This window comes from Trichosurus vulpecula, chromosome 8, assembly GCF_011100635.1.
Source record: "Trichosurus vulpecula isolate mTriVul1 chromosome 8, mTriVul1.pri, whole genome shotgun sequence".
NCBI classification, from domain to species: domain Eukaryota; kingdom Metazoa; phylum Chordata; class Mammalia; order Diprotodontia; family Phalangeridae; genus Trichosurus; species Trichosurus vulpecula.
Window position 1 is genome coordinate 73,885,412 of NC_050580.1, and position 13,483 is coordinate 73,898,894.

Genomic DNA, 13,483 nt, shown 5'->3' on the forward strand with positions numbered 1-13,483 from the left:
AGAATAAAATAATTAACAATGATAATAATAACTGCCTTTTATATAGTGCATTACTACAGGCATTGCTATCCTCACTTAACAGATGAGAAAACTGAGGCTTAAAAAAGTTCATTGACTTGCCCATGGTTAAACAGGTAATAAGTGTTGTAGGCAGGATTTGAAATCAAACCTTCAAGATTCCAAGCCCAGAACTCTATGTACTACACTGAACTCCCTCTGGTCCAGAGCTCTCATTTTACAAATGAAGAAACTGAGGCACAAGCAGAGTGAAAGGCATGTCTACAACCACAAGTTTGATAGGTGGAAGATGGAAGATTTGAACCCAAGTCTTTTGGTTCCAAAGCCATTGCCCTTTCCATCATTTCATGTTGCCTGCCATATTTGGTCATTCCAAATGTTTCCCGGGATATGAGCCTCCGAGGATACGCTGCATTTGTTCAACACAAACCTACCATACTGAGTTCATTCACCCCACATTTCCCTCTTGGGCAACAGCAGACTCTTTGAAAATACCCCATACGTACCATTTCTTATTCATGGTGACCACTCTCTCTCCTGCGTTTCTATATGGCTCTTAGTCTTGTTGTCTACCCATGATTCTTATTTTGGCACTTCTCACAGACTGCTTGGTCTTGTTCGCTCACTTTCCACATTTATATTTTTGCATATTTCTACATTTAGGCCTCTAGGTGGCACAGTGGATGGACCATTGGACTTGGAATCAAGAAGTCCTGAGTTCAATCCAGCCTCGGATGCTGACTGGCTGCGTGACCCTAGACAAATCACTTAACTGCTGCCTGCCTCAGTTTCCTCATCTGTAAAACAGGAACAATAACGGCACCTCCCTTCCCAGAGCTGTTGTTTCAAATCCCACCTACAACACTTATTACCTGCTTAATTACAGGCAAGTCAAATAACTTAAGAAAATATTTGCAAAGTACTTTGCAAGCTTGAAAGTGCTATGTAAATGCTGGTCATTGTCATTATTATCATTCCTAAAGTCATTTTCTCAACTAGACTGTAAGCTCCTGGAAGACAGGACTCACTATTCATAAATATATTATTTCACCTGAAATAGGTGTTGTTATCCCCATTTTACAGAAGAGGAAACTGAGGAAGACAGAGGTTAAGTGCCTTCACCATGGCTATGTAGCTAGTAAGTGCTATAGGTAAAATATGAAATCAAATCTTCACGACTTGAAGCCCAGGGCTCTTTCCACCACACTGAACTCCCTAGAGGGGAGCTCTTTTCATCTTACTGAGGCACAAACAGGGTTTGTATCTCCCCATGTTGCATATGTACAATGATTTTTCGTCATTGTGGAGATTATAATGGCCTAAGGAAATACAATGGGCAGGTGAATTCTCCCCAAAAAAGTATTGTTTTTCTTTGTCCTTCGTTTTGGAAGAGGACCAATGGCACCATGGGGCTATGTCTTGACTCATGCACGAATTGGATTTAAGTGAGACAGAATGGCACAGTCATCAACCTTGTTCTCTGATCTTTTATAGCAGACACATTTTTCAGCTTAGCATTTTTAAAGAGACAAATTAGGCTTGAATCTTTGGAATCTCTTGTTGCATATACAAGCAGACAAATCACTCCCTACTTTTAAGTTTATTTTACAATTGAAAACCCCATCTTGCTTTTCCCAAGCAGCAAAAAGAACAGTTTGGACCCAAAAATTCATCATTTTTATATGACCTCATCAAACCATACCCCCCACCCTGACCCCAGTGACCCACCATATGTAGCCTTCCTTCCCCTTTTCTGGCTGAGAGAGTGCTTCACCTGCTACAATCTTATTGACTTACTGGAAGTGACAAGTTGCAATTCAATCTACCCTGCTCCTCAGCCTTTGCCTGGAGAAACTGCTGGGCAGAAGCCCCTGGAGTCCCCGTCTAGGACATTCCTAAAGCACAGGGCAGCGTCAAGGCCCAGATGGGGCTTAGATCATCATAAACAAATCAAATGAAAAATTCACATTTGAGGGACTTTGTTACTGGCTATTCAAGCACCTGGCTAGAACAGACTTGAAGCTCTAAGTTTAGGCAGGACAATCAGGTTATGAATTAATTTCCTCTCAAGCTTTTTTTTCCTTTCATGCAAGCTTAGCTCTTTTGAGCAGGGGGATGAGAGAAATGGAAGGATTAGAAGAGCAGTTTTCAAATTCTTGTTTCCAACTCCCCTAAAACTGGAATGAAGACCTTAGGGAAAGTTTCATCATACTCTCAACTATCATAGGACAATGTCATTTTGCCAGCCAAACCCATCTATTGAGCAGAATAATTAGCATGTTGTTAGGTGACAGAGTCAGCAAAACCTGAGTTCAAATACTGCCTTGGACAGTTACTAGCTGTGTGACCCTGGGCAAGTCACTTACATTATTTACCTCAATTTCCTCAACAGGAAAAAAAGCTACGTGAAGTTCAAGTCACTTCACCTCTGCCTCGGTGACCTCAGATCTATAATAATAACACCTACCTCCCAGGGTTGTAAGGATCAGTTGAGGTAATGTTGTAAAGCGCTTAGCACAGTGGCTGGCACATAGTAGGCACTTAATAAATGCTTGTTCTCTCACCCTCCTCTTGCTTATCTGTGTGACTTGAGGAAAGTTACTTAACCTCCCTGGGACTCAGTATCCTCCTCTGCAAAATGAACTTGTGAGACCAACTATGATGACAGAGGTAAAGAGCTTCATAAATTTTAAATTTTTATATAAATGCTAGCTGTTATTGTTATTATGCTGCTGATATTGAAAGTTTATTAATCTAGATATGCTTCTGAGGTGTCAGGATTTAAGATGAAGGCCTGAAGATGAGATTCAAACTGCCTCAATAGTAAAATCCCTTTCGCTAAGTAAAGCTATGCCTTGATGTGATTACCGCTGTCCAGGGATCACATCATAGAGGGCACTTGAATATTCTACCCAGTAGAAGATAGTGAGAGTGCATTGGAGGGCTGGGCTTGGCGTCAAGAAGACTCATAGAAACACTTACTGACTAGGGGACCCAAGCAAGTCACCTTCTTCTTCAGGTCCTCATCTGTAAAATGCGAATGATAATTGTAGGACTTATAGCATAGAGTTGTTCTGAGAATCATCTATATAAGTGCCTTCATAAACCTTAAAGACAGCTAGGTGGTACAGTGGTTAGAGTGCCTGGCCTGGAATCAGGAAGACTCATCTTCATGAGTTTAAATTTGACCTCAGACACTCGCTAGCTGTGTGACCCTAGGCAAGTCATTTAACCCTGTTTGCCTCAGTTTCCTCATCTGTAAAATGAGCTGGAGAAAGAAATGGCAAACCACTCCAGTATCTTTGCCAAGAAAACCCCAATGGAGTCACAAAGAGTTGGACATGATTGAATAACAAAACCATATAGATAAATAGATACACGTGTGTGTATGTATATGTATATATAATATGTATATCGGTCAATTATTATCTTTCATACAATTAATTATTATGCACGGTCCTAATGTAGGCATTTGATTCAACAAATATGTTAGGAAGCATCATGTTAGAGGGAAAGAAATCCTATACTGTTCTTAGAGTCAGAGGTTGTTTTTGTTGTTCAGTCATTTTCAGTCGTATCCAACTCTTTGTGATTCCTTTTTGAGGTTTTCTTGGCAAAGATCCCAGAGTGGTTTGCCATTTCCTTCTGCAGCTCATTTTACAGATGAAGAAACTGAGGCAAGCAAGGTTAAGTGACTTGCCCAGGGTCACATATCTAGTAAGTATCTGAGGCTGGATTTAAATTCAGGTCTTCCTGACTCCAGGCCCAACTCTCTATCCACTGTACCACCTACCTGCCCTTGAAGTCAGAAGACCTGAGTTCAAATCACACCTCTGCTACTTACTACACTGGGCAAGTTCTTTAATTTCTCTAGATCTGTTTCCTCATCTGTAAAATGAGTGCGTTGGACTAGACAGCTTAATGTAGGGCACCTTAGATAGCCTCAAGCTATAAATCTATGAGCCTGTATATGAAGTGCCTACTGGATAGAGCATTGTGCAAGCTGCTAGAGATAGAAAAATAAGATAATAAGATGCTAGAGATACTTAAATAAGATATGGCCCCTGCCTCCACAGAGTTCATAGTCTAGTACTTTAATTTTCCAACTGCTCTTCCATGTATCGTCCGACCTTGATATGCTTGAATGAGGTAAGAACTGTCAGAATTGTACAGCAGAATCCATATTTTCCAAGCAACATCAAGTTTTTGTGCCCAAGGTTGGCGATTCAGGTAACAAATTCTCTGTGCCTCCCAGAATATCATTTCCTGAGCTTCCAACAAGATTCTTGTCTAAATATGTACATAATGGTATTACTCAGTAATATCACAGAAGTGATTCTGCCCTGTGAATAAAAAGAACCTTCAAATGCAGTGCCTGGAGTTGGAAAGGAATTCAACAATTCAACAAATATTTTTAAATATCTACTATGTAGCACGTAATGTTTTGGGTTCTGGGTACACAAGAGAAACAAAAAAATAGTTCTTAATATCAAAGAGTTTGTATTCCTTCTATATTAGGAAGGGGAGAAGAAGGGATACAAAATATACATATATGAGTGAGTACAAAGTCCAGAAAAAATCATTTCAAGACACTAACACCCAGAGACAATCAGCAAAAGCCAGGGAGGAGATAGAGCACCCCCAAAATACAAGCCATCCTGTATAAAGACAAGGAGGTGGCAGATGGCAGCTAGTAGGCCAGTTTGACTGGAATGAACACTTTCTGAATGTTCAAAGTCACTTTTTTAATAACTAGAAGTAGAGTTGTTAGACATCGGTATCCTCAGGATAGACAATGGTCCGCAGGAAACCATGAGGTTTTTTAGCTGGTGGAACACTCAGTGGCTCAATAGTAGAGCCTAGTCTGAGCCTGATGAGTACTTTTGGCATACAATTCCTACTGTTGCCCACAGGGTCCAGCTATATCCTATAGTCTTCAGATTCAAATCTTCTGTTCCTTTGACTGAGGCAACAGAAAATGGAAGTTTAAATCATAGTTATCTTTTTTAGGTTCTTCCTCTCACTTCTATTTACATGTTGTGGTTAGATTGGGGAAAGTGAACACTGTTTGCTCATTGGCTTAGCAGCTCTCTGTTTCACAATAGAAGTTTAGGCCAATGGTTGTCTGTGTTGTATTTTGCATGTACTCTATCAGGAGGGTACCTCCTTAATGCCTTTAACAATGTGGTTTCACCTTGTCTTTCTAGGCTTAATACTCAATATTTTCCTTCTCACTATCTTCAATCTGGCCCAACTGGCCTTCAGGCCCTTCCTTACATGTGATGTTTCATTTCCCACCTCCATGGAAGCTGTCTCCCATGCCCAGAATGCTTTCTCTCCTCATCTTTGCCTCTCAGAGTCTGTAGCTTCCTTCATTTCCCAGCCCAAGGGTCCCTTCCTACATAAGGCCTTTCTTGGTCCCCTCAGCAGTCAGTGTCCCCCAATTGTTATTTATATTTTTTATATTTTCTTACATGTCTACATGCTTACCCTAAAGCCTTGAGAGTGGGGACAATGCCATTTTGGTCCGTCTCCCTAGAGCATGAAACAGTGCTTTTTAAGTAGCTGATGCTTAAGTAAATGCTTTTCTAATAAATAAAACCCTCTCTCTTTCCAGAAGTTAGTCCTCAACCCAGACTAATTTTTGTGCTGTGTCTATTCTCAAACACATGTGAAGAGTAAGGCCAGGTACATGAGGGAAACAAAAAGCTACTTTCAACTGGGCTCCACTATAGTTAGTTACTCTTCCTAGCTTCCTCCCAGACCTGCTGTGTGATGGGATTATTGTAGCTGTGTCTTTTTTGGACCTAATTTAACACATTCCATCCATTAGCCACCACCAAGGTGGCTCTATGAATTTTTTAATGACATGACTTCTCTACAACTCAGAATGGACAGGAAGGAAAACAGGTAAGAGATAGGTAGCAATTATTTCTCCAAAATTACAAACTATAAACACAGAATGTTAGAGTCAGGAGAAACTTTAGAGACTCACTAACTGATTACAATCCTTATTCATTCAACAAATGTGTATTTCACATCATCTACGTGCAAGGCATCATGCTAAGCCCCATAAACATGCTTTGGCAGGGGATAGAGAGGCACAAATGGGGCGTGGGTGGCCATCTAAACAACCAAATTGCTACCACTAATTTCCCCCGCAATTACTTTTCTCAATAGCACGCCCAATCTAAAAACAGTTTTCCACCAGACTCCTCTTTGTTGGCAAGCAGTGGAGTTCACATCCTGCTCTATTTGGGGACCTGGCTCTATGAAGACGGGAGAGATATTATACCACATGTTTGGAAATTCTTGACTCTAGCTAATGAAGCTTAGGTCCTTGTGCTCCGTACTGTTTCTGCCTTGCCTATTTATACCAGGTACCAATTCCTGTGCCCTTCTCTGTAAGAGGTCAGAGGATGCATTAGCAAAGCATATTGATAAGCAGATGCTAAGTATTGCAACAAGCAGTACATATTGATAAGTATGTGGTGAGCACTGTATGGGAATGCATCTATTATCTTGGAAGTTTGAGCTCTTAGGAGGAAAGGAATCATATAGATCTGCCATCAATATTGAGCCAGATTCTCTAATGTCTATGTTCCTTCCTGATTATAAGTTGGGCATCTTTAGAAGTCACATTCATTCTGTCAAACCACTATAGCCTTTACTGCATGGAGACAGAAATTAAGGATCTCACTCAAGAAATGATGAATCACATGGTAGTCAGGATGCGGTTATTAATTACTATATTTTTATGTGAATAATTATAATATTAATGCTAACATATCATGGTTGAACTATGTCCGAAGGCCATTTGAGATGACTGATGGCATTTGTAGGGCAAATATAACTGGAAGGTAAAAGGCAAACCCTAGCTATGCCCCACACCCCACCCAAGTATCCCTTCCCTTCTCTGCTCCAAGCCTTCCTCACCTCAACAAATTGATCTCCATAACCAGGGCTGTGGCTGGCTGGATAGCAGAGAGAATTAGCCTAGCATCTAATGATAACCTAAACACAAGAGAAGGAAGACTCCTCACTACTTGTCATAGAATAATTGTGACTAAAACTTGAATAGTTGTGTCCTAAAGACATCTCCTTTGGGGCCTATGAAAGTATACTACACAAGACATCGTATCTTATCCATAGGCCAACTCCTGGATTCCAAAGATCTGGGAAAGGAAAGTTTAATATTTTAAGTGATACACCGCTTGTGCAGGAAAATAGTATTACTTGGCTCAGAAGGAATGAGTGTGTAAGCTACCCTGGACTCATAAGATTAGAGCATAAAACAGAGAATGGTGTCAAGTTAGATCCCATGTCTTGAAATCATATAATGTAATTTGGTAGAACAGTTAGATAGTCAGTTGCACTCACACTCAGGATCTGCTCCCAAGTGTTGCATAGGACTATGCTCAGAGTTGAGGACTATCCTTTGTACTCTGGTACAAACTGTCCCATGAGGGAAACTACTTTGTCAACCATGTCCCAAAGGAGTGTCCTGGCAGTTTATATTGGTTCTATGAGGTAATCTGTTATTATTGGAGAGGCATCCTGGCATAGTAAATGGAGTACTTGGGTCTAGAAAACCTGAGTTCAAATCCTGCCTCAAACACTTACAAGCTATATGACCATGGACAAGTCATTTAACCCCCCTGAGTATAAATGTTCTCATTTGTAAAATGTGAATGATAGTAGCACCTACTTCCCACGGTTGTTGTGAGGCTCAAATGAGATAATATTTATAAAGCGCTTCGAAAACCCCAAAATGGCGTGCGAATAACGGTAGCTATTACTATTGGTGTTCAAGAAGATGGCATCACCTCTTTGTTCTCTCTTCTTAAGAGACAATTTCTGTCTCTTATGCTGTTGGCTAGATATCTGGCTCTTATCTACCTTGACCAGATAGCTGACTTCCCTTTTACTGACACAGGGACCAGCTGGTATTTCTCAGCTTCTCCTGTTTCAGGAAATGTGCACACCCTCCTCTTCATAATGCTTCATCTAAATCTTTTTGGTAGCACACTGGATCCCATGAAGTCTTCCTGGGTCCCAAAATGAAATAAGAGAGATTGTGGGGTAAGGGGGGGTATTCTTCACAAGTTTAAGATTGTGTCCTCATATGGCTCAGTAGAGGTGATCAGATTCCCTTCTCCTATATAGTGTCACAGACACATGCCAGGCTGAGTTATAGTAGGGCATCAGTGCAGCTATCCTGAATCTCAGAGAATGACTGACCTGGGAGAGGGCTGTTACAATGGCGTCACTCATAAAGATGGATTGACAGTTTGCCCGGGTTTTGGCACAATGGAATCCCCACAATTAGAGCTAGGCAAAAAAAAAGGTTACTCACCTGCTTGCTTGCAGGACTTAAAGAAAGGAACATAGCCCTTCTTTTGCAATAACGACTTCAATAACAGAAAGCTTCCTTTCATCAGTTACCTAATTCTCCTACTCCCCATTCCTTGAGCAAAAGTTTGGACTGTTATAGTCATACAGGAGAACTGTTTGCTGATCAATCACCCAGAAAATGATCAGTTGCCATGATTGATTTCAGTCCATTTTGGTTGTTTCCAAAGAAACTGTCATGTCCCCAGTATCTCACACACTGTAGGTGATTAATAAATGTTTGTTGATGCAGAAATTAAAACTAAGGAGCTCAGTTGACTCCATGGGATTATAAAGGAGAACAAAGCTTAAGTTCTAATAATAATAACAGCATATGTCCATCTGTCTGCCTGTATGCATGTAGGTATTCATAATGCTTTAAGATTTGCAATATCTCATCTCATTTGATCCTCGCAACAGTCCTAGGAGATAATTGCTATTATTATCCCCATTTTACAGTTGAGGAAACTGAGGAAGACCAAGGTTAAGTGACTTTCCCAGGGTCACACGGCTAGGAAGCTTCTGAGGCTGGGTCCAGCCTCTAACCACTGCACCACCTACCTGCCTTAAGTTCCTAAATTTTGATCACTGGATCGGTCGTTCATCAGATAATGGGATTTAGATCTAAAGGGATCTTAGAACTAATCTATTTCAATATTCTCATTTAACAAATGAGGAAATTAAGAGACAGAGAGGTGAAAATTACTTTTCCAAGGTCACTCTGATGATAGCTGAGATAAGGTCTTGACAATAATGCTCTAGATAAACCTAATGCTCTTTCCACTACTTTTGATGTTGCGTAACCATATTTTTTTATATTTATTTTGCTTTGAGAAAACCCAAATTAAATTGAATTATATACAAAAGTCTAAACTTTCAAAACATACCAAGGTGTCATTTTTGTGTTACAAAAGTATTCCTTGTATGTTTCCCTTAAAATACCTAGCTTCACATGAGAATCAATCAACAAGCATTATTAAATCCTTATTATGTGCCAAGCACTGTGCTAGATATTAGGTTTAAAAAGACAAAAGTGAAATAGGGTTTACCCTCAAGGAGCTTCCATTCTACAGGGGAAGACAACATATGTATGTCAACTTTGACATATATAAAATACATACAAAGTGATGGAGAGGCGGGGACTGGGCACAGCCTTCTCAGCCTTGGCTGAGAAATTTACAATATGATTCCATTTACAAAATTTTAATTTACACAACTTTCCAAGAATACACTAAGGACATAAAGAGATGCACATGAATCCAAAATGCCAATCTCCCCTTAATAGACACCACTGTACCTGGATAATATAAACTTTGTTAGTAATGCAGGAACCTTAGGAGGTTCGAAGCATTCCCTTCAGGTTTTCCTATCACCTCTCATTTAAGATGCACAAAGTCATTTTCCAGCTCAGCTTATTATGTTGTGCTCTTCTTTATGGAAAATGTGGCCGATGTATACATTCATTTCACAGGCAAGAAAAAAATGGAAGCATCAAGATGATGAGAACTTGGTCCAAAATTCCATAGCTATCAGCGATGAAAGCAAGGCTGGGATCCAATCTAACCCACTGTACCCAACATGCACTTGGCATAGAAAACTTTGGGGGCTGAAGGAAGGGGGAACATAGAATTGGGTAACTGCTCTCCATACCTCAATTTCCACAACTGTCATATTTAAATTAGACCCTTCCACCAGGAATGTTCAGCTAGGATGTAATGAAAACAAATGGTGTCAAGTTAGAACCCATGTCTAGAAATTATATAATGTAATATGGTGGGATAATTAGATGGTCAATTGCCCTCACACTCAGAATCTACTGCTGAAATAGACAATGAGATCATTTCTAGTGGGATAATGCTCTCTGGTCATGAAGCTTTCATTTAACTGAGGAAGAAAAATGTTCAATTAAAACAATTATATTTGCCCCCAAAAAATCTTTATTTTGTTAAAACTACAAGTAACAAACTCTGTCAAACTCAGACCCCAAATCCAGTCCCTATAGCATCCTGTGGACATGGAAGGCAGAGCTAGAGGGAGAATGGGTCGTTGTAAATGACTCCTTTTGTTATTTGTAATTTAATCTGAACTTGGATCTCAGTGAGAGGGATCATGCCATAATGGAGAGCTAGAGCACTGGAGCTGGAATCACTATTCAAATCCCATCCCAAGCACACTTAGAGGTATGTCCCTGGACAAATCACTTAACCACTCTGGGCTTCTGTTACCTCATTTATAAAATGAGAGTGTTTGACTAGAAAGCTTCGAGTGTCCTTCCTATTCCAAAATCTATGATCCTATGAACTGACCTATACCTTATAATCTTAGAGAGTTGCCTTGGGGCACTCATAACGTATCCATAGACATATAACCAGTATGTAACAATGGCAGAATTTGAATTCCAGTCTTCCTGCCTCCACCAACAACACTCTTCCTTACCTGCCACACTTCTTAGGAGGTATGAAATCTAGTACTGAGGTTTGGGGTGTGGAATTTCCCTTTCTGATCAAGAAACAGGTCTCTTGTTGCCCTCACTATAGGCCTGACTATTCTGTTAAGAGAGGAAAATATTGGCATCACAATCCACTTATTCAAAGAAAGAGTTTTCCCTTTATTTTCTGAATGAATTACTGCCCTTTGTCCTTTAACATAAGACTGAGCCTAAACCTTACCTCAACACAACAGAGGAAGGCAGAACTCTGGGATCAGAGGACATGGGTTCAAATTCTATTTCTGATGTTTCCAATTTGTGTGACTTTGGATAATTCACTTAACTCTCCTGGACCTCGTTCCCTTACGTGTTAAATTAGTGTGTTGAACTAGCTTTAGACTTATGAGAACTAAATGTGGGACCAATGAAAACACAAAACTTCCCTTCTTTCAGGCATCCAGACACTTTATTCACACCTGCCCTGTGCGTTAGTAGTCTGACAATACTGGAGATTTCATTCAGAATGAAATTTTAGCTTCTTCCTACTAAGGGTGTAGAGGCCTGACCTCTTTGTGTTCAGCATACAACTGGGCTCAAATTTTATGAATGGTGGACCCTGGAAACTCTAGCCTGGAACTTACTTGTGCAAGAAATACACTGATTTAATTTTTCACTGTCACAGGTGACAAAGTGTTTTGATTTTCATGGAGGAGGAAATGTGACACTAAAACACCCTGGACCAGACAGTTAGTTCTGTGAGGCCCACATCAGTCTGGAGGCGGCAGAGTGGATAGAACACTGGACCTGAAGTCAATAGTACCCGAGTTCAAATTTGACCTCAGACATTTACTAGCCATGTGACTCTAGGCAAGTCACTTATCCCTGTTTGCCTCAGTTTCTTCATCTGTAAAATGAGCTAGAAAAGGAAAAGACAAACTACTCCAGTATCTTTGCCAGGAAAACCCCAAATGGGGTCACAAAGAGTCAGACACAACTGCAAAAGACTAAACAAACATATACCAGGCACCATACTAAGTGCTATGGATACAAAGAAAGTCAAAAGACAGTCCTTGCTTTTAAGGAACTCACAGTCTAATGGGAGATAGAAAATCCAGACAACTGTGCACCAAGATGTATATGGGACAAATTGGAGATATCTCATTTCTAAACCTAGCACTCTTTCCCTTACACGAAGGCTATAGTAATAACTAATATTGATAAAGTACTTTAAGATTTGCAAAGCACCTTAAATATATCATCTAAATTGATTCTCACAAAACTCCGTAAGGGAGAGATAATCATTATCCTCATTGTATAAATGAAGAAACTGAGACTGAGTGAGGCCAAACTCACCCAGAGTCACACAGCTAATAAATGTCTGAGGCAGGATTTAAAATTAGGTCTTTCTGATTCCAAGTTTGCCCTTCTATCCACCATGACACCTAGCTGACTAATTTCACATAGAAATGGTTTTTATTTTACTTGGTACTCTAATGGACCTATGATCTCATGGGTACTCTCTGCCAATGTAGATCACAATCCCTACATACTCGGAATTTTTGCCCATTTGTCCCATAAATACTCCACAGAAGACCTACCCCATGAACTGGAGTCATTCCTCTGAATCTTTTAATATCTTAGAGGTACCAGAGTAGCATACTGTCTAGCCGTTGTCTCTTAGTCTTGCTACATAGTTGGCCAACCTCCCTTTCTATTCCTATGTGTCCTCAAGAACATCTTTTGTCCTGTTTCTCCTGTGTGAGTCATGCTTGGTAACATGTGGCAACCTATTTGCACTCACCATGTGTCTTTCCACTGCCCTTTTGGGTTATTTGTCATTTTCATCAGCCCAAGATTATAGTGTTCCAATGCAGATGACAACCTCAACATGCTTGGATTTCTTGCCTATTTTGCTCCAGAAGACCTACCCCCCAAAATGGAGCCCTTTTTATTCCTGTATGTCTTCAATAGTGTCTTTTGTAGTATTTCTCCTATAGGAATCATCTTTTACCTATTTGCACTCACCATGCATCTTTCCACTGCCCTTTTCGGTCCTTTCTCATTTTGATTATCCCAAGATTATCGCTTTCTGCAATTCATATCTACATAGCATCACAGAGAAAATATTGGTGTGAACAAGAGAATCCTATACACCTCTGGCCGTTTGGAATCAAGGAAGGGACTATTCAACTTCTCCAGTTCACTCCCTCTTCTCTGGCCTTCTCTCTATACTTTCTTGCCAACCACCTCACTGCCCACATCAGAGACCATGCCCTAGAGGAACTTCTGACCTGGGACATCTAATACTTCTTTGGTGACTTCCTCTCCTGTACACCATTTCAGGAAAGCCTCCGCTATGCTTCACCTCATTTCCTCCCCTCTGGCCATCACCTTGGCCACAGTTTCACCTCTGGCTGTGTATGTACCCTTTTTTGTTCCATTCCCTACCCCTCTTAAATGTAGAGTATGTCAATTCGCTCCTCTGTGGGCCAATGTGCCATTTCTAGAACTTTCCTAACCAGGATGCCCTTCCTTGGCATCACTCCCCTATGTGTGATTTTTCCCCCATTAGAATGTAAGCATCTTGCAGGCAGGGATTGGCTTCACTTTTATATTTGTATTCTCAGGGTTAATCACAGGGCTTGT

General features: G+C 40.4%; 1 protein-coding gene across 13 annotated transcripts in view; it reads left to right on the top strand.

Annotated features, from left to right (window-relative positions):
- C8H10orf71 (chromosome 8 C10orf71 homolog) overlaps positions 1-13,483 on the top strand; it is a 43,762-nt gene that overhangs the window by 8,353 nt on the left and 21,926 nt on the right. For 2 of the 13 annotated variants that reach the window (XM_036735403.1, XM_036735402.1), the window contains exon 3: positions 682-904. The exons of the other annotated variants lie outside the window; for them this stretch is intronic. The gene's annotated coding sequence lies outside the window, so the exon portion shown is untranslated. The remainder of the gene's footprint in view (positions 1-681; positions 905-13,483) is intronic. 13 annotated transcript variants of the gene reach the window in all.